The 22,280-nt window shown below is 41.6% G+C and overlaps 1 pseudogene; it reads right to left on the bottom strand.

Annotated features, from left to right (window-relative positions):
- Positions 1-21,662: 21,662 nt before the first annotated feature.
- On the bottom strand, positions 21,663-22,002 carry LOC109452722 (large ribosomal subunit protein P1; annotated as a pseudogene).
- Positions 22,003-22,280: the final 278 nt, after the last annotated feature.

Below are 22,280 nucleotides of genomic sequence, written 5' to 3'. Positions count from 1 at the left end.
CATTACAACCCAGGTAAATTGCTCTCCTTCTCAAGTGAAAGCTAAAAGGTACTGGCTAGCTTCATCAACTGGGATGCTAAAGAATGCACTGCATAAGTCAATTACTGTAAAGAACTTACTTCTAGTTGGTATGGATGCCCGCAGTGTAAGAGGGTCAGGAACAACAGGGTACCGAGGGATAACAATGTGGTTTATTGCTCAGAGGTCCTGGACAAACCTCCACCCTCGTCCCTTTGGCTTTCTCACAGGTAGAATAGGAACATTACAAGGACTAGTGCAAGGAATAATAAGACCCTAAGTTATGTAATCTTCTATTGTGGGCTTTATACCTTGGACGACCTCTTATCAGATATTGATTAATTCTGGACAGAGGCTTTAAAGGATCAATTTGAACCTTGATAGTAGGTGCACTGTGAATCCTGCCAATATCAGTTGAAGATTTTGCCTATAAAGAAGATGATAGTTGGTCCAATAGGGACTATTAATCAGTACTCTCAGATTCAGTTACTGTACTATCAGAGATAGGACAAATAAAAGATGCTGAAAGTTCATGTAATTCACCTGATTGGTGATTCTGACAGTTACCATCAAACTCTAATATTATTTGTCCTTTTTGAGAAAAGGATATTCCAGCATGATACTTCTTTAAGAAGTCTCTGCCTAATAAATGGGTAGGGGCAGAAGAACTAAGGAGAAACAATGTTCATCTCTTAAGGGACTTAGACAAAAGGGAATAGGTTCAGATACGTGAACCTGTTGAGGTTTTCTTGAAATCCCCACTATGTGAAATGTCTTATTATTCCAAGGCAGGGGCCAGTTTATAACAGTGGAGTTAAGCAACAAGAGTGTACCACTGGTGTCTAAAAGAACAGAGATAGTTTCCTCCCCAATTGGAAGAGAAGTTTCTCCAAGATTATTAAGGGGAAGGACTGGAAAAATGCCCTGTAGTTCCTCGGAGCCCCATCACTGGGAATTAGGAAGGCCTGAAAGGGGTTGGCCAGAAGGCAGGGAGCATCTTATATGCTTAAACTTATGGCAATCTCGTTTTCCAGCATCTTTGCTCCTTGCAGTGATGGCAAAAAGTTGGAGTTCTCTGGTTTCCCACATGACCTCCCATTTGCCTCTGCTGAAAATCAAATGTCTTGGCAATCTTTCTTCTAGGTGGCCTGCTTAGGGTATTAGCGAGCTCATCTGCCAAATTTACCCAGTCTAGGGTAGGCATTTTTCCCCATCCTGTCCTGGATCTCTTAATGAGGAGGGAAAGGTCCTCATTCAGCCCATTGACAAACAATTAAAAGCTGTCCATGTGTGGCCAGCATCCGAAGGAAGACCAGAATTTTCCTTCAAAATGACCTGGAATCTTTCATAATAGTCATTAGCAGATTCGTCAGGCCTTTGTGAGCAATCCTGAATTTTCCTCCCATCAACAGCCTTTGGAAATGCCTCGGGAATTTCTGGATGTAGTTTCCTAGCAAGTTCCCTGGCCTCCGAACAATCAAAGGTTTGCTTTTCTAAATCCCTTTCAGGATGTGCCCATACAGCAGCAATCCTCATCCAGTGTCTGGCTTGGACTTCAGTTACTGTAGGAAATTCCTTTACAATAGCTCGCAGCTCAGCTTTAACCAGGGAACATAGAAGATGTGGGGTTTACTAGGATTCCCCAGAGGGTTTAATCTTAAGTGGAAAAGTACTGATACCTTCCAAGGAAGAAGAGAGAGAAGATTCAGGAGAAGATGCCTCTGGGGGCTGAGTTGAAAGCGGAGGAGGCGGCAATGAGGAACAAGATGATGTCAGAGGTGGAGTTTCAGACAATGGAGGAGTGGGGGAAGGGCAAGCCAGTGGAGTGGAGGGAGGACAAGAGGTTTCAGGCGCCATTTTGTTTCTTTTTACATTTTTAACAGTCTTTGTTAATTTCGAGACTTTATTTTGTAAAAAGATAACTCTAGATCCATAGTCTTGTTTGGAGGCCTCCATATACCACTCCAAATAGTCATTCCATTCCTCTTTTTCAGTTTCATCACTGTTACTATCCAATTTAGTTGTCAGAAAATCAAGTTAGGGAATCTCAAAAGTTCCCCAAAGCAGCCACCAATATTTATAATTATCCATAGTCAGATCTGTCCATTTAGTTAAATACGTGCACAAAAACTCCCCACAGGTTTTAAACATATGCTCAGCTGGTATCCCTGGAGGTGGGGCAGTTTTAGAAAGCTTAGACATCAGAGAGCCCATTTTTAACACGGGGCCCAAAACAATTGACTACTCGAATAACCTTCAGCTCAGGTCTTTCAGCTCACCTCACTTGGGAACAGACTGATCGCTGGGAACCAGGCCGAAGCCTGAAAGCCATTTCCAGGCAAATAACCAGCTCTGAGGGAGTCAAGCTACTGGCTGAGCTGGTGGCACTCCGTTAACTTTCTCAATGAGATAGTACGATCAAATACTGGCTAAAGCTGACCCATATCAGTAGAAATAACCTCTTATCTTCAAAGGGGCATTAGCCAAAGGCCAGTTGTTTTGTCTCAAATGACAGCCTGCTTTCTGAAGAAATCAATCCGATGTGCCATGAGTACACAGACAAAGAAATAGGCCTTAAAGCATTTATACATGCGCACAGCAACAAACAAACAAAATTTTTAAAAACAATTCCTGAATAAAGCCTGGAAAGTGCCAGACACAAAAACCCGTAGGCTCAGATCTGGGAAAGAAACTCATCCGAAGCTTCTAAGCCATGGAGTGAAGGTGGAGCTGAACCAGCTCAGTTAGGCACCATAGATTTTCTCACTGTCAGAAGCCATCAAAGTTCCGTTCCTCTCCTTGCCTCACATTGGGCGCCATTAATGTCTATTGGCCAAATAATTCTCTAGGTAATCACCAAAAGAAGCCAGTTTATTTGGGGAAAGAAAAAGAAATGGAATGCCCAAGGAGTGCCTGCAGGTACACTTGCAGGCAGGTCTGCCCACTAGCCACCCACTTGGAAAAAATGTTAAGAGCCCAACGTGGCTCCCCCCTTTATTCACATCCCTCCCCCTGGAACTTACCACAAAGTTCATCAGGAAGTCAAGACTAGAGAGTTATCAAGGGGCCCAGCTACACCCATAGTCCTCTCAGCTCTATGGTTAAGTGTCTTAAGATGCCAATTCACTTCTATCAGGTGGTAGTGGCTTCCTATATCTCTAATCTCTGGGTAGTCTCACTGTCCCCTATTTGGCTGCTCAAATCCTTTTATAAATTCATTGTATTAAATTCTCATTGTTTGAAAGACCTAAAGTGTTCTCTGTTCTCCTGACAGGAAGTCATCAGATTCAGACACAGCTTCCTGCTTCCTGAGAACAGTTCCTGTTACCTGAGAACACTGCTACTCAAATGGGGAGTTATAATCTGAAGCAGAGTATGCCTAGCCATCCATCAAATCCATTCTCTGTCCTCCCAGACACTCAGCTAACCTCTATTTCCCAGGCATGCAATGGATTGCTAGCAAATGGAACAGGGATAGAATGTATGCCTGGCGTTTCCAGGATTGATCCATAAAATTCTTCCTTCTTTCTCTTTTCCCCTTTCTGCTGACTGGACTTCAACATTCAGGGCAACTCTGGAAATTGATGTTGAAGAGATCAGCGCCTCCATCTGCTTGGGCCTTGACTGTCTACATGGAGCAGACCCTTCTCACACAAAACACCGCCAGTTGGATTTGATATGAGTGGGAGATGGGTGAGAGATCAACTTCTATTATGGCTAGTCACTGAGATTTGGGAGTTTGCAATAACATTTAATGCAACTTTAACTAATAGGTAACCTGAAAAAATTTCTTATTAGGGAGCATAGTGGTTAAGAATGGAGGTGAATGGGCTTGGAACGCTGCCATTTACTGGCTGTCTGACTTAGAGTGAGTCACTAACTCTCTCCAAGCCTCAGTTTCCTCTGTAAAATGGGACTAATAATAGTATGATCCCATGGTGATATGGTAAGGAATTACTATATACAATATCTATATGTAATTCCATATGTAATTACTATATTATATTATATTGTATTATATGCAATTAGTGAGAATTCAATCATTGTTAGTCATTCTGTTATTAGTGAACTAGAAAGTAGATTAGATCTTAAAAATAGCTTCCCTTGCTCTATGTGTACCTCACATAACCTCAGGACTCATTGATGTACGTTAAGTACCATTTTTTGATAAATGGAACTTCATTATATCATCAATCATGTGGCCATTGAACTTTCTTCCTGGTGTTGTCATTATATTTTTCCACCACAGTTGCTGGAAAATAACGTGGCTGATTCCATGTTCTGAGGGAAGCTTTCATTTGCGATTGAAAGGGTAAATAGGAACAATAGGACTTTATAAACCATAGCCTCACCTGACCTCCGCAGTAAGGATGCTGACTCCTTCCTTTGAGCTCTCACTGCATGTTTGACAGGCTATGACATTTTCTTGTTGCCCAGCGTGCTGTATCAGCATACAGGAGATAAATGCAAGAAAGCTTAATGATGAGACTGACGTTTACAGGTCAAGGAGAACCAAGAGGGGATAATGAAGCACTTCTAGGCTACAACAGTGGGAAGCCGCTATCCTTCCTGGGCTCCAAGGAGCAATGGGAGGGAATGGTGACTGGAATATGGCTGTCCCTGTGGCTCTGGGAGAAGGCTGCTCCTCCATAGCTGTGGCTGGAGGGGAATACAGCCACTGTCAAGCCTCCACAGGGCAGGGAGGGAGCCAGGGCAATGAAAAGCTTTACCCTCCTTCCTCTTTCCCTTCATCTCCTGCTATGCCTCCCATTGACTGAGCCCAATCTGAAGCCAGAGGACAAGAGAGCCTAGTTCATGTGGTCCGATGCCCATAAAAGTCAGCCTCCAGGGGCATGGGGCAGGCTGGAGAAAACTGGAGTGTGGATCTAATGCAATGGAAGAATATCCAGCACCCTGACCCTGTGGAACTATGAGTTTCTTATGAGTAGAGTGTTTGTTTTATTGCCTTTGCATCCTCAGTGCTCAGCAAAGGACACTTAATGGATGTTAGTTGTAAAAATGAATATGGAAAACAAAAAGATGCTTACATTTAAATTTGAAGAAAAGTATATAATGTTCCCGTATCCTGTATTTGCCCTGGAAACGATGAAATTCCTTCCTGGAAACAAAGGCTTTACCTGAATCGGGGCATTCGGTACTTCATGAGCCCATGACACCCCAGTCCTTGATATCTATCCTTCATCATGCGCTGGCAATTGGCCTTCTCCCCTGATGTCACTCCTTGCCTGTGGCCTCTGTGTCCTGCAGTGGAAGTCAGCCTTCCCAGGCTGGAGTGCTCTTTCTGAAGCCCTTGCCAAAGTCAGGGCATCCATCAATGCCCGATTGCCTGGTACTCCTCATCCTAGATTTCCTTGACCTTTTCCTTCTAACTTTTGTGCTGCACCAAAATCTGCATTTGAACATCCAGGCTGATATTCTTCCTTTTACTGCAGGCCCAGCACTATCAATTGTTCAAGTTTTGTCAGCCAATGGATGAAAACTGTTAGATAGTCATGGCAAAAAAGCGAGGGCACAGCAGAGAAGCAATGCTTGTGTCAGAGCATCTCACCTCAGGGCAGGACAGTAGCTCTCACTGGTTGCAGTAGGAATGTACTGGAGAGTCTGCTGTACTTCTTTCCTTAATGGTGTGCTGTTCCAATATGCGGTTATTTTCATTTTGTGTTCAGAAAAATATTTGAAAGATGAATAGTGTATACTAAATCAGCTCTACCCCAGAGCTGCAGAAAATACAATATGCACTTACTGGTAAAAGAAAAAAAATTTAGGAAGTTTAAACACTCACAATATATGAGAAGTAGATATAGGTTTATTATAAAACTTCATAGAAATGAGGCTTCCTTGTATTTTGAATCAATTTATTTTGGGACAAGTCTTTTGTCTAAGAATCAAAGGTGTGTCTGAAAGGAAAGTAGACAGTAGATATAGGGAAAATGTGTTTTCGGTCATTTTTCTGGTTGGCTTAGTTATTCTATTTGCTCTGAAGACCATTAGAAGGAAAAATATTAGAAACAGAAATTTGGTCAGAAGTGTATCACCTATTATCTCCAGGTGATACCCTCCTATAAAAAATTACATAAATAGATTTTTAAAAAGATTTAATGTTTAACAATCATCATTAATCATTAAGCCCATTCACATTTTCTACATTGAATGTGTCACTGAAGGTCAGGAATCAAGTTTCTTTTTGGTCATGATTTAGTCATCTGAACTTTGGCCAAGCTTACCTATGACTTACCGTAGGAAAGATTTTCTCAGGGAGACAGGATGCTTTTTCTTCAACTCATGATGGCCAAATTAGGAGTCTGAGGACATAAAAGAGTATGTCCATATTGTCTTAGACATATACTTTCATGATCTATATTTTATTCATGAATTCACTGTTTATTACATATCTTTTTGTTTAGGCCCTCCTCCTGGTAATCCAGAGATTTAATGAAACATGAGACATAGTTCCTGCCGCAAAAGAACTTCTGTAGTTAGAGAGAAAATAAATGTTTAATAACTACATGGACCAAAACGCAAGAGTCATCACAAGGTGTGTTTGATTAAGCACCATTTGAAAGGAAGACAGAATATACATTTAGAATCCCTAAGGGAGAGAGTTGATCGAAGAAAATTCAGAAAAGCTTCTAAAAAGGAAAAGGAGATGAGATTAGCTAGAGTTTGAAATAACAAGGGTCAGTGGAGGTAAAGGATGTGAGCAAAGTTTCCTGGAGATTTGTTACTTACCCTTTTGAACTTGACGTTTCTGTGAGGCATGGAATTGATAAATATGTAAGCCCCAAGAAAAGAGTTTAATTGTAGCTGCACAATGGTGGACCCTCCAGCTGCTGTGGCCAAACAATTGTGTGCACTAACTGTGGGTAACCTTTCCTAGGAAAACACTCACATTGCGATGGAGGGGGGAAAAAACACTGGAGAAATGATTTTACTTTAGAAAGGCTGTGAAGGGATGGTTTTACTTCAAGACTAAAAAACAAAAATGTAGTACAAAAGAAAGGGAAGAAAATCAATATAAGCAAGTGATTCTACATATCCAGTTACTGTTACTAAATTATAGAAATATATTTATTATATTAGGACACAATAGATGTATCCAGAGGCACTGACAGCAAATGACAAAGCAAATACATTAAAAATACATCAATACTCTAAGAATTAAACATGACTCTAAGAAGACTCAAAGTGCACAAAGACTCAAAGACTCTCTCTGTCTTAATTTTTATTGGCCCTTGAGTTTGATTGGGGTTTCTCAACCTCAACACTATTGACATTTCGGGCAAGATAATTCTTTGATGTTTGGGGCTGTCGTGTGCATTGTAGAATGCTTAGCATCATCTCTGTCCTCTACCTACTAGATGCCAGTAGTTTCCTGCCCCCCTCCTTCCCCCTCCCAGTTATAACAACCAAAAATGTCTGCAGACATTGCCAAATGTCCCCTGGGGAGAAAAAGGCACTCCTGTTGAGAACCACTGGTTTAGACAAATAAATGTGTGTGTGTGTGTGTGTATATATATACACACATATACATATATGTATATATAGAGATATCTATCTGTCTATCTATCTATCTATCTATCTATCTATCTATCTATCTATCTATCTATCTATCTATCATCTATCTAATCCAAAATAGGTTTAACAAAGGATCACATATGTGGGGTTAGTGCAGAGAGAAAAGAAAAAAAAGACATTTTAACATTTGTGCAAGGAAGTACACTTTCAGTTATTCTTAGTAGTCTCAATTATTTCTGGTAGAAAACATACAAAATAACATTTCTGAAAAAGCGACCACCAGCTTTCTTGAGCTCTCCAAGCCAAGGCTTGGACGTTCTTGGCAGCTGACCTCTGCTGGCTGAGTGCAGGAACTTTCCGAGCTCAGCCTGGTGCAGACTCGTTTTTATCTGGTGAGCATTCTGCGACTGATCAACCTCAGGGCAGGGTCTTAGGTGAAGCAGCTTGAGGCAGATGGACTTTCCCCAGGGTTAGCAATGTCACCTGAAAGTGGATATGCGAGATGTGGGGAGCATGCTTGATGACTGAGTCCCATGGAATGACCCTCCCTGTCTGGAGAAAGCAAGTCAAGCTGCTCAGCCTTTGATGAGCAGTGCTCTCCAGTCAGATGGAGTCAACACTGTGATGGATTCCCATCACTGTGCAGAATTTCCTCATCGATACTTGGCAATGCTGTTCTCACTCTCTAGGGCTGTAAGCATTGCTATCCTTTTAAGAGGATATTTTTATCTGAACATCTGGCACCAGGATCCCTTTTAGGGAGAGAGCTGACCTTATTGGGAAAAAAAAAATATTTGGTGAATACTTGGAATGAAAGAAGAGATATCTAAGTTATATTTATATGACAAAGGTCATTCTGATGACAAATACTTTCTGTGACATAAAGGGATAATTCTGCTTTGCCTTTTGGAAGACATGATGAAATGGAAGAGGAAAAGAAATAGAGAGAATGAGGGGTAAGCAAGATGGCATAAGGTTGTGTAATTTTCACCCTCCCTGGGACCCCCAAAATATCATAGCAAAGTCTTCTTTATCTGTTAGGGACATAGTTTGCAGCAAGTAATAGAATATCAGACTTCTGGTGGCTTAAACAAGTGGGACTTTTTCTTAAAAGTAGAGGTACATGGTTGTTGGCATGGATTCAGCTGCTCCCTGATGCCATCAGGGACCCAGCATTGTCTATATTCCACTTGATCATCCTTATTCTTTTGGCTTTTGTGCTTGTAGCTGCCGTGGGCTCACACATGAAGCCTATATTCAAGGCAGGCAGAAGGAAGAGGGAAAAGTTACCAATGACGGCCATTTTTTTTTTTTTTTTTAAACATAGTAAAATCTTTCCCAGAAACACTCCCAGCAAGTTTCCACTTCCATCACATGACCTCCCTGAACTCAGCGGGTGAAAGGAAATAATTAGCTTTTGTATTCTCTTTGATGGAGGTAGGTAAGAAAGAAGGCCTGGTGCTGGGTCAGCTGCATACACGATCTGGCACACCTACTGAACTAACACATGTGGACTGCGTGTGAGCTAGCTTGGAAAACGAAGGAGGGCAATGAGCCTCATCTTAGGGACTGATCTGGAGTGAGTGCAACCAGTTTGTGAGAAAGTCAGAGGCCATAGAGCAGAGGAGGCCAGGAGTACGACAAAGGTCATTCTGATGACCTCCAGAATAAGCAGAAATTGCGGTGAGAGCTTTGGGCCTCTGCAGGCTGTGGGTTTGAGGGGTGGGACAATCACGAGATTTAGCTCTCATGGCTGAGGTCTGGGTTACAGTAACCTCTTGCTCATCACCAGTTCTTGCTAATTACTCTTCCCTGTGGTCTTCAGATTTGCTGCTTTCACAGTCCTTCTTTAACGTCATTGCTACCGTCTTCCATGCCATTCCTGAAATTTCCATCACTGCCTTGTTTCTCTGCTTTCAGTTTTTGGTTTTTTTCCCCCTTCTAGTCCAGCTTTGTGTAGATTATTGGCATCTAGCTGTTGCCCCATATCTAAAAAGCTGCAACATTGCTTTTAGGGAGAAATAGCATAATGAATACATGGCTAGAAAACAGAATGTCTTGGATGCGGGTAAGAAATTAGTAACACAGGATTCATCCGAACGCAGGGCTTGAGATGGTCCCTCTTTTGTCCCGGAGAGCTCACTGCTTAAACACAGAGGTCCCTGCCAGAGCAGCATAGTTCCTCTGGATTCCCACACCAATAATACGTGGTGACAAGTATTAGTCAAGTTCACAGAGATATATTTCTCCACAGCAAGCAACATAAATATAATTATATTAAAACAAATTTTGAATAATAACCATAAATAGAAAACGTGTTTTAGAATATTTGATTATCTTGGGAAAATGCTTAAAATATCTTGCTAAATGGAAGAAATGGGCTCCAAAACAGCGTGTATGATCTGAGTTTTTCTTTTGAGAGAGAGAGGTTGCTTCATATGTGCATCTTTGGCACCAAGTTTAAAAGCTAATCTCCAGTAAGGAGTGTTGCTCCATTATCATGTTTAATCTACACAATAAATCAACCTATTAATATGTATCAAGGCCATAGTTGCTTAAGATTAAAACATAACTGAGCAGATATGCCAGCAAGCAGGACAACTTTAGAATTCCCCTCTCTCCCCACCCAAGGTTATTTTAAGATACTGCTTTTGTTTCTCCTTTTAGTCTAGCTGAGCAACAGTTCTCAAATGTATAAGAAACATTTCACAGGACTGGGACCATAACACCATGTAGACTATACCTTATGATTGATTTGAGGACAGTTCAGGGAAGGTTTGCAAGTTGTTTCCCCCATTAGCTGACTTTAGAATTTAACCTTGAATCACTTGCTACGTCACCATATTTACATTTAAAAAGGTTCAAATGGATATAATATATATGAGAAAGTTGATAGTACTTATTTTTGATAATGGGATTGTGAAAAAAACTTTTACTTTATTCTTGTCTATGTTTTCTAATTTTTCTACAATGAAGCCATAGTAATTTTCTTATCAGAAAAAGTTAAGAATAATCAAATGGTAAAATTCATCAACAGTGCTCATTTGATGTTTTCCCCCCAATTGTGTCTCAGCAGTTTGAAGGTAGAACCTGTTACAAAAGCTGCCAGAATAATTCTAGAAGCTGACCCCACACTGAGTCAGTTCCAAGCCCCACAGACCTACTGTCTTCCACTTCAAGACAGGTACCTGCAGGGGTTTTCCTGCCGTTATTTTCAATAGGGTGACAGTGCTAGATTATAAACTCCCAGACCACCTTTGTTCCATGACTTGCTTTTGGATTACGAGTTTTGTGATGTCTTTATTTGTGTATAGTCCTAGTTTTTGGTAACCACACAGAATGGTTGTTGCCACGGAGGTAAGAATTCTGAATTCTCCCATACTTAATTGACTCTGAAGAGAGAGTCCTTTGTACAATAGGAGAATCTAGTTTGGTTTATCACGCCGAGCATTTGATAAGACAAATTAATTATGTTGCCTTTTAAAAAATATGTAGAAACTCAACCAGTTGAGGTACTTTGTGCTGCGCAGCTAGTATGCAAACATGTTTTGTGTTCCCAGATTTTTTGAGAGCCTTTTTCCTGGGCCTTTAGGGTGCAGAGCCAGGTTGCCCTTTGTCTGTGCTTGCAAAGTCCTCTCATCTTGGCGTGTAACAGCTCAGAAACTGCAGGTACTGTTTTAAAACATACAAAGCATCTTCCCAAACAAACCTTTGTTGTGCTAAGTTTTACGTGAGGTTGAGAAGACTATTTGTCTGGTAGGAAACAATCACCATCAATGGACCACCAGGGCCACACTCTCCCCAGGAAATTGCTGTGGTTTCCAGAACAGCCCCTTTCAGCTCTTTACCTGTGTCTCAGCGTAGACAGCTTTGAAAGTCTAGAATGAAGCCATCAAAGGACCTACACAGGAAGTTTGCAGATTCCACTAAGAAAGGGGACATCATAAAAAGCAGGTCATTTATTTTTATATCCTGCTTCGCCTTTGTCTTTCCCCTCTGGCTCATTCTCCCCTAGGCAGCACCACGAAATTGTGGGGATGAGCAAAAACTCATCACCTGAAGATCCAACTCGATGTGAAATGGTGGAGGCATTGACGTTACTGCTTTTCTCTTTGAGAGGAAAGTAAAAGCAAATAGGACAATTTGGGTATGGAAGCGATGGTGGACACGTTGCAGAGACCATAAAGCTGTACAGTTTATATGAGTGTCTCAATGCACATGCTTCAGTGCAGATTTTTGTTTTGTTTTCGTTCAGCCTGACCAATCGTCTTCCTTTCCTGAGTGATAGTACCACATTTGCATAGTGCAAAATCTTTCTCTGAGCAAGAACTGCTTCTCCATGGGTTGGGTCACTGGGGAGGCCACAAAGGACAAAGCAGTTCTTGTGGTCCCAGAGGGTGGTGTAGATAACGTGCTTTAGGAATTGACAAATGAAGGTCACAAAGAACAACCACACATTCTGCGGTGGCTCGGAACAATCCTCCCATACCTGAATCCCCTCACCAGCTTTCTATGAGGCTTTGGTTCGTTATTCAACTTCCATAGGGTATACTTCAAGCAAGGGTGGGATTAAAGGAAGGTCTTCTCAGGGCAGCTTCCCCTTTTCTGGCAGTGGCAATTGAGTTGTTCATTCTGAATCAACACATTCATTCAGGCAAACTGACCTTCACATATTTTTTAATGTATGACACATTTTAAGTGGGAGTCAGTCACGATTTTCTTTACAAGCATTGTGTTTCACTCTAATTCTGCCTGTTTGCCATCGAGAATAACGAGTTATTTTAAATTGTTAGTATGAGCCTGTTCTTTCTTGACTTGTCAGAGCCCATCTTCACTGCTCACCCAATCCTCAGGTGAATGGTGACCAAGACTGTTGAAACCCTTTAGTGGGTCAATGACTCTCTATCCTGTGTTGAGACACTTCTGAAGGTCATAACTGCCCACAGCAATCAATTCCAGTCCAGCCAACCAATACACGTTTTAAGCTGGAGCCCAGCACAGAGCTCATCATTGTGGGATAGATAAAGAGGTACTGGCATGGTGGGTATTCTTGGGAGAAAGCCGAAGGAATTAATATTTAATCAGTGTTCACAGTGTTCTCGGCACTGTGCTCGCCATTATAGAAATACACAGTGACATAGGGCACGGCTATTGCCCCCAGGGAGCGTGCTAGGATGCAAGTGGATTGAAGAGTAAAATTCACATACACACGATCCATCTTACATCCTTACATCCTATTGGGAGCGAACAGAACTCATTTGAGCTTCACAACTTGGATGAAAATGGTGCTATTATTATCCCCATTACCCAGGTATGGAAAGTGAGAAGTTAGGCTGATAAGCAGTAGAGCTGGGGTTGCTGGTGTTCACCTGCGATTCCTGTTCCTCCAGGGTATAGAGCCAGATTACACTTCCCAGTCGCACCCTCAGGTATTTGGTAATTACCCTCCCACACAACTCATTCTCTAGGCTTCTCCTTCACTGGGAAGTTGAAAATCAGAGGACGCTAGTGCCTCAGGGGATGGCGGAGACAGAAGATTAAGGGAGCCCAGGTGCTGAGTCATTGCTTGGAAGAGCTACCTGGCCAGCAGCACCCACAGTGCACTATTTTATGAGTGAAATGAACTGTTTGTGTCCCGCCCTGACGGGTCGGGTCTGCTGGTTACAGCACTTAGCCTCCTCCCACTGATCCAGCCGGATTTCACTCTGCCCGTGGCCGCTGAGCTCCTCCGCTTGTGCTTCCTAATTTGATACTTAGAGGAATATCATGAATCTATTTATTATTGTTACTTTGGTTACGCTACTTTACTTTTTTTAAAACAAAAAACATAATCTTTATCCTATGACTACTAGAACACACAAGATATAAGAAAATATTTATTATATTGAGGGGATTAAATAGTATTCAATTTCTTTCTTTTTTTTGACTACATAAATGATTGAAGTTTTAGGACAAAGTCTGCATAGATATACTTGTAACAGGAAAATAATTTAAATTTTCTTTTATTAGTTAACATGCTCTCTAAAAATTAGTAAGTTCAAAATCTAATTGATTTTCAATGTATTAATTTAATTAATTTATATATTGCCCTAGACTAAAGCCCAAGTAGAGTGAGAGGTTACATTGTAAAAACCAGGAGACAAAGTTGCTGCTTATCAGTTGGCCCCTGTTTTCAAGTTTACCTTTCTTACCTTTCTTTCACGTGAACAACGATGTCATTGCTTATAATCTAGCTGCTTCCAGGAACCCACTGTGTGATTTTAGTGACCTTACTGTATGACATTTTGTTTTGTACACTGAACTCAAAAAGAGTTAGTACTAGAACTTAAGTTTAATTAATAAAATGACTTGATATTTAATATACAAACATAATTTGGAAAGTTAAAGTAACATTTTTTTATTATTTCATGGACTTTCTTGATTGATTGAAATTAAGATAGAAATATCCTTGGTCTGAGTTAGCCTATTTCCATAGGAATGAGTTGTTGCACAAAAGATAAGGTAAGAAAAAACAACGAAAACAATAATATAAATAGTGAATAGACCAGAAAAATGATGTTTGAATTATGATAATTTAGGTATGAAAGAAGGGTGATCACCTGCAAGAAAAATGAACATGAGGGAAATCAAATCGGGGATATGTGCGCTGAGGAAAAATCAATACAGATAGACACGTTTTGTAAATGATAGGCTTAAGAAAGAAAAGGGAAGATAAAATAAAAGCTTCACTCAAATTAAGAGACAAGAAATATTTTTAAACTGGAGAATATTAGTAAAGACAGAAAAAAATGTAAAGCGTATTAAATGTTTAAGAAAAAGAAGAAAATTCTGTCATTTGTGACAACATGGATGGACCTGGAGAGCGTTATGTTAAGTGAAATAAACCAGACTAAAAGATAAATACTACATGGTACCAATCATTTATGTGAAATCTAACAAAAATAAAATAAAAATAAAGTTATACTCTTAGAAACAGGGTGAAAAGTATCTTTGCCAGGGGCTGGGGGGAGGGAGGTTGGTAAAAGGGTACAAACTTTTCGGTTATAAGATGAAAAAGGTCTGAGGATCTAATGTGTAACATGGTGACTATAGTTGATAACATTGTGTTGTATAATTGAAATTTGCTAAGAGAGTAAAATTTAAATGTGAAGCCAAGGCCCCAAAGCCCTGAATGATTGATTATATGGAGCAGAGCTTCTAATAGCCTCGAATACTCACCTCACACTATTCCATGGGAAAATAGTACACTGCTCTTTTCTTTAAGCTCCCGGTTAATTGTTGCTTTCCTTTGTTATGACATCGTAGTCCTATCTTAGGAATGAATACAGCTCTATGTAGAGATATATAAATATCTCTCTCCTCCCCCCTCATATATTTCCTGCACTGTGAACTTTGGTGGAAAATCCCTGCAGATTCTGGATATTTCCACCCACCAGGAAAATGGAATAAGATTTTACTTTATTTGAACTTCCAGAACAATAGGATATTTTTACCAAATATAACATGACATTATTTAATTTTTCTCATACAACCTCCCCCCGAAAAAACAAAATCTGATCTTTCTTATTGCTTTAAAATATAGTGTTTTCATAGAAAATTTGAGTTAGGGTAACGGTAACAGATCAGGAGTTGGCCATTGAAAACATAGTCCATTACTCACAGTTCCCAAGAGAAGAGAACATGCCAAGCCACGGGGGCTGGGGTCACCAAGGTCAGTCAGGAGGCGAGGAAGAGGAAGGAACTGTACGAAGGAGTCTTTATTGTGGTTTCTGCAGGAATGAATGGGTGAGGAGAGGTAAGCCATCTTAGGAATCGGCTAGTGGAAGGCTATCAGAGCTCTGGGGAATAGGGGCTATCTGTTGTTGTCTGCAATCTGGGTTTGGGGAGATTGGGCAAGATGGATAGTGGTCCCAGGGTGAGAGAAGGAAATGGGTGGGGTTGAAGAAGGAGTAGGATTTTGATAAGGAGAGGTAAAGGCAGAAGAACATTGTTTGTCCACTACTGTTACCACCAGCACCCAGTACACGATGGGTAGTCTGTAAATATTATTCCTGGTACACGATGGGCAGTCTGTAAATATTGGTTAAACAAAAATGAACTCTGGTTCTGGAAGGGGGATAGATACATGATTGAGGGACTCGAATGCGATCAATCTGAGTAATGAAGAAATGTGTTTGGAAAGGGAGGCTGGAAACTTATGTTAATTTGTGTCCCAGGAAGCAGATGCCAAGATGGGATTAAATGTGCAAAGATTTTATCAAGGGAAGCACCTGGGATAAAATGGAGAGGGATCCAGGCAAAATAGGAGAGTCATCAGACCATGAATAAAGGAGAGAGAGGAGGGTTGAAAGGAAGCATCCTAGATTGCCATGCACTCTATGGAAGGCCACCCAAAGCCCTTTGGTCAAAGTCAGCTGTCAGATGTATGGGAAATTGTCCAAGAGAAAATATTAGAGTCAGGACTAAAACCCAAGTCTCCTTCCTTATTATCAGGTCAGTGCTTTCCCCCTTTTTTGATGAGTAAATAAAACCAGTAGGAGGTCAAATTGCTTTCCTAGAACTGACGGAGAATTTTTCTTTTAACCTATTCTGAGTCCAGTAATAGAACATAAAACTTCCTGGAAAATCATGTAAAAATATAACTCGTTTGCCACATAGCTTACTGGGAATAGGTCCAGGTTTGCACCTAGAAAACCACCTGAAGAATACCGGTGCAAATTCCTGCTTTGTATTTGCAATTACCCTTCAGCAAGGAGAAACTATGTAATAAAATGGAAAAAGTACTGGACAAGGTCATTAACCAGATGAGCAACCTCCCTAGGTGCAGTTTCCTCGTGGATAAAGTAAGAGGTTTGGACCAGATGTATGGGAAAGTCCACCCAACCCTACGTCTGAGGATTCTAAGAACTCAGATAGGTATGAACATTGTGGCTTCAGTAATAGAGGGCAAATAAAATTACTACTCTTGTGGGTGAGGGTGGGATGGTGGTGCCAGGGGTAACTTCTTTTAGAGTTGTGCTGAAGGTATGATGAGAACATTGCATTTTGTTCAAATACTTTCTATGTGCTCAGCTCTGTATTAGACTTTGGGAATAAAATGATGAAGACATGGTATCTGACCTTGAGGAACTCACAGTTTTGTTAATAGACTTGGTAAGTAGTAGTGTGCGATGGGGAAAAGGCTTTGTGGGGAGTCCTGTGGAATGTTGGGAATACCACATAATTTATGAGTAGCTGGTCTCTTTGAATGAAATACCTACTTCTCAGGTTGCTGGGAATATTAGAAATAGCATTGATAAACTGACCAGAAAAGCATCTGGAACACAAGTGGTGCTCACAAAATGGCTTGCTGTCATTGCTAGTGTGACAGGGTATAAGACTACTGAGTGAAAATGTTCCCAGGCTGTCCCTTATCTAGCCCCCAACCCTGCTGGATGGGCTGCCCACCACTGGGCTTCTTCAGGTGTGAAGCACTCTCTGAGGTGAAGTAAAAGACTGTGGCAGGAATCAAAGTAGCAGCTAGGAGGAGGTGAACGACTTGGAGGAGAGGGCAAACAGAGCTCATAATAGGGAATTCAGAAAGAGAGCAGATGAGAAATGGGACAGAAATGACTCTTGGGGCTGGGGAGGGGAGAGAATAGGAGACTGGGTGATGCATGAGAGGTTCTGGGCCTGTGGGGTTAGAGAAGTGGGGAGAAGGGTCGAAGGGATTTTGAATTGGGCCCTCCCCCCACTTCATTTCTGAGAGATAAGTGAAAGAATAAAGATTTCCTTTTTGAATCTTTTTGGCTGCTTGTGCCTCTGTAATCATGGCATCGTAGAAAGATGAACCACAGGGTTTGGCATTCTGAAGACTGACATTACACAGCTGGAGTGCATAGTGGTGATAGAGGTATTTACCAAGTCCTGTGAGGCCCAAGGGAGGGGCAATTCTTTCTGTTGAATGGGTCAGAGAGAATGAAGCATTTGAGCTATGTGAGGGCTGGCTTTGACTCTTACTGAATGAGTGATCTTGATAAAATCACTTACATTCTTTGAGCCTCAGCTTCCTCATCTATAAGAGAAGGATAATTTTTAAAAAATAGCCTCCTTAAAGGCTTCACATAAGGGTCAAATGAGACGTTGAGTGTATAATATAAAGGAAAGACACAGTTGAAGATTATGGGCGGACACATGTGGGTTAGAACCTTGGCTCAGTGTGTCTATGGACAAACAATAGAAAATGTGTGGGAACCCATGGCCAATCCCTGGAGAACGCTTACATGACACCTGGCACAGGGTAAATGCTCAAGTGTTATTAGATTCTCTTTGCAAATCTTGAAACACTATGCAAGTGGCTATTATTAATTTTGTAATTCCGAATAAGGCCTAACAGTACCAAGCTGTAGAGGTGAAAATGCACAGGGGTGGGGATAAGGTACTGTATGAGTTTCCTGTTGCTGCTATAACAAATAACCATGAACAACACAAAGTTACGCTCTTACAGTTCCGGATGTCAGAAGTCTGAAGTCCATTTCACTGGGCTAAAGTCAGTTAGGGCTGGTTCCTTTTGGAAGCTCTAGGGGAAAATCTGTTTCCTTGCCTTTTCCAACTTCTAGAGTCTGACTCCATTTTTTGGGTCATAATCCCCATCCATCTTCAAAGCCAGCCTCAGAGCAACTTCTCTCTTCTCCGGCCTCTGCTTCCATCCACGCAGCTTCTGTCTCTGATCCCGACTCAACTGCCTCCCTCTTTTAAGGATACTTGGGATTACATTGGGCCCACCTGGATCATTCAGGATACTCTCCCCATCTAAAGACCCTTAGCATAATTACCTGTGCACATTGTTCTTGTCATATAAGGTAACGTGTTCACTTCTGGGGATTAGAACGTGAAAATCTTTGGGTAGCCCGTTATTCATGCTATCACAGGAACCTAGGAAAAGAGAAGGGAGTTTCCAAGAAGGAAAAACTTGAAATTTGGGAAAGCTAATTGCAGATAGTGAGTAACTACTGAAGAGTTAGTCAGAGACATAATAAAATCAAGCGATGAGACGAAAGGACAATTCCGTGACTCCAATCCCAGTGCTCACAGAAGAAGCGGGTTAACTTGACTGACTCTGCCTCCATCATCTTCCTTGGTATCTCTCATTCCCATTTTCACCATGATGTGCATCCAGCCTTCTCCTCCTTTCTCCTTCCTCTCCTTCCTCTTTGTGTTGAGAAGCAGAATGAGACTCGCTGTCCTATGGACCTGATTTTTGAATTTGGCTCCATCGCTCTCAAACTTCATTAACTTGACCTAATCATTTAACCTCTCTGAACCTGAAATACCTTATTTATTAGAATAGGTATATAACGTTGCAAAACATTATATAAGACAGCCTTTTGAGAAAACGCCTGACTCAACTCAATGTTAGTTTCCCTCTCTCTTTCTTATTTGTCCAGTCTTCCCATCTTTTTGGGTTCAGCAAAAGTTTCTTGAGGTTTGTTCCTGTTTCTTCCTCTGTATTAGTCATTATCCCAGGTACTTTTATACATATTGTCACATTTGTTTCTCATAACAAATTTGTGAGACAGATTTGTTTCTTTCCCTTTTTTGATTGTAAAGAAAAATCTGTTTCTTACTCTATTCACAACACTCCTGCCACCAAATACATGGAGATTTTCCCCACACCAACCAATTCTCCAACTCCCTGGACACTACCTAGAGCTAGGGCAGACCCCACAAGTTGAGGGCTCAGTCCCACAAAATTGCCCCCAACTTCAGACACCAGTCACAAGTAGTGAGTCTCCAAGTTACCCACATTTCTGCCTTATGTGGCTACAAATTGGGGTTTCCCACGATCCCACCTCAGACTCAATAATTTGCTGTAATGACTCACAGAACTCAGGGAAACACTTATTGATGTTTCCTGGTTTATAATAAAGGCTATAGATGAACAGATAAAGAAGTACAAGAACTTATATCCCTGTGAAGTTGGGGTGCACAACCACCCCAAGCACATAGATGTGTTTACCAACTCAGCTCTCTGAATCCTTTAGTTTAGAGATTTTTATGGAGGCTTCATCACATACACATAATTGATTTATTAACTCAAACTCCAGCCTCTCTCCCGTCCCTGGAGGTTAGTGGGTGAGGCTGCAAATTCTAAGCTTGTAATCATGACTCGGTCTTTCTGGTGACCATTCTCAAGCCATCCAGGAGCCCACCCAGAGACTTCCCATCACAACAACAACAAAAAAGGAAATTTCCAGGAATTGAGGAGCTCTGTGTCAGGTACTCCTATCACACCCATCACTCAGGAAATCACAAAGGATTCAAGAGCTGTGTCAAGTGCCAGGGTCAAAGACCAAATATTAGAACAAAAGATGCTCCTGGCTAGTATCCCATCACTCAGATGACAGGAGCTCTGTGTCAGGAACCAGAGGCAGAGACCAAATACATACTTCTTATTATATCACAGCTGGGCATGGAGAGACCTAGAGCGTGAAGGAAATTTACCATGCACACGTAGTTGGAGGTGACTGGGCCCCGACTCTGGCCTGAGTCTTCTGACCCTACACTTGCCTATGGCATAAAACCACAGTGTACATTTCAGTGTTGGTATATTAAATTTTAATTTCTTGTTACTTATTTTCAAAAGTGAAACAAATAGAACATATGCTTAATTTTTTTTTTCCCCAACAAATGCCTTGTTGTGGTGGAGCTTTTAACTTTGGGTGTGGCCCTTGATTTTGTTCTCAGTGCCCACAAACATTCTCAAAAGCTGCCCTGTTCCTGCCACATGCAGCATAACAGGTGACACAAAGTTCTGCTCTTTCCACCCAGAGGTGCTGGTGGATGGCTAGCCCACGGCTCTGAGCTCCTGCTCATTATAGTTAGTTTCTGCTGGGATGGTCGTGTGAAGGGAAGTGGATGACTGCAGAATACAAAAGCGGTAATGACTAAGAGTGGGAGTAAAAGTTATCAGGGTTGTAGCTGTGCCAGTGTGCTCACCAGTAGGTGTCACACACCAGCAGGCCACTCTAAGTGAAGCCTGGCCTAATGGGAGGTGACGCGCAGGTGGCTGCCAGGCTGTACCTCACCTATCTGAGAACAGAAAAAAATGTCCTCTGTGGTGCAACCTTGGCCAGCAGAAGATCTTTTGAGGCAATTAGAAAAAGGTACCGTTCCTTTGCATAGGCATAGTCCCATGCCAAGGCAAAAAAGTGTTTGCATTTTGATCCCCACCTGCCTCCTGGGCCTTGGCAGTATAGCAGAGTGGGTAAGAGCCTAGTGTCTGGATTTGGATTGTAGCTCCACCACTTATTGCTGTGTGATGTTGGGAAACTGACTTCACCTCTGTGTTACTTGGGTTCATTATCTATAAATTGGGGAGAATAAGTATACCTATTTCAAAAGTTCTCATGAGGACGCAATAATTTGACACATGTACGCGTTAGAATGGTTCCTTGTCATAATAACCTCCATATGAGTGTGAGTTAGCATTATTATTACTCGAGTTGCAAACCCAGTTACTGGGAAGAAACAGAATCCCCAGTTCTCTCTCTCCTTCTAATCCCAGGCCATAGGTCTCCTTTTACCCCCCTTTGACTCTGCCATTCTAGAAATATCCTCTCTGATGCTTCACCGTCATTGACACCCTGATGATACCAGTGAATTCATGGAAGAACGAAGCTTGTATACATGCATGTTTCAACACACATTTGATTAAGAACTTAATCTGTCTTGGTGAGTGTATTTGTTAAGATAAAAGCTAAGCTGTTGTAAAAAAGAAACCTAAAATTGTAGTGGCTTAAAGAAGACAGAAGTTTACAATTTAGAATTACCACCAGTCATTGTTTTGGGACAGATGAGTAGATCTCTGCCTTCGGACTATCTTTCTAATAAAGTAGCCTGTGCCTTTTCCAGTTAGTCATGAGCCAGTCACTTGATCATGCACAGGAAATGGGGCTTATTTACATGGTCTCTGAACATAAGATAATATTTAGACATAGCCTGCCTCTAATGAATCCAGAACCTGTAAACAGTTCTCATGGGTATATCCTGCTGGCCACTGGTTCACTTTCCCCGATCATCTTTTTATCTATTTATTTTTTGCAGAGTTCAGCTTTTTATTGAACATGTTATAAAAGACCAAAGCCCACGTCATCATCAGACTCTTCAGATTCTTCTTTCTTTGCTTCTACTTTCTTCTCCTCAGCTGGGGCCGCAGTGGTGGAGGCGGCAGGCCCTCCTGCTGGTGCTGAGCCAGATACTGGGGCAGGTCCACCAGGCCCTACATTACAGATGGGGCTTCCGATGTTGACATTGGCCAGAGCCTTTGCAAACAAGCCTGGCCAGAAAGGTTCAACATTTACACCGGCTGCTGTAATGAGGGCATTAATCTTATTCTCCCTGACTGTCACCTCATCGTCGCAGGATGAGGGCAGAGTAGATGCAGGTGAGCTCTGAGATGGAGGCCATGGTGCAGGCGAGTGCTGGGCGAGCGCTGCCGGGTGCAATGAAGTGAGGGCCTCACCCTAGTGCGGCCTTACCTGCCTCGGAAGGACCCGACCGAGCATCTTACCGGCAGCTGAGGAAAGGGGCTCCCTCTTCATCTTAACAATATATTCTTCCAATAAATCCACCACTTCAATATTTTTCTTGCAGTGGTTTGATCTAAGTGCTCACAGTCAAGAAAAGACTATTTTTATTCTGACACCTGATTTTGTAGCTCTCCGCAACATTTTTCTTTTCTGTAT

This window comes from Rhinolophus sinicus, linkage group LG02, assembly GCF_036562045.2.
Source record: "Rhinolophus sinicus isolate RSC01 linkage group LG02, ASM3656204v1, whole genome shotgun sequence".
Taxonomy (NCBI): domain Eukaryota; kingdom Metazoa; phylum Chordata; class Mammalia; order Chiroptera; family Rhinolophidae; genus Rhinolophus; species Rhinolophus sinicus.
Note: the sequence above shows the minus strand (reverse complement) of the source record. Positions and strands in the feature narration are given on the sequence as shown.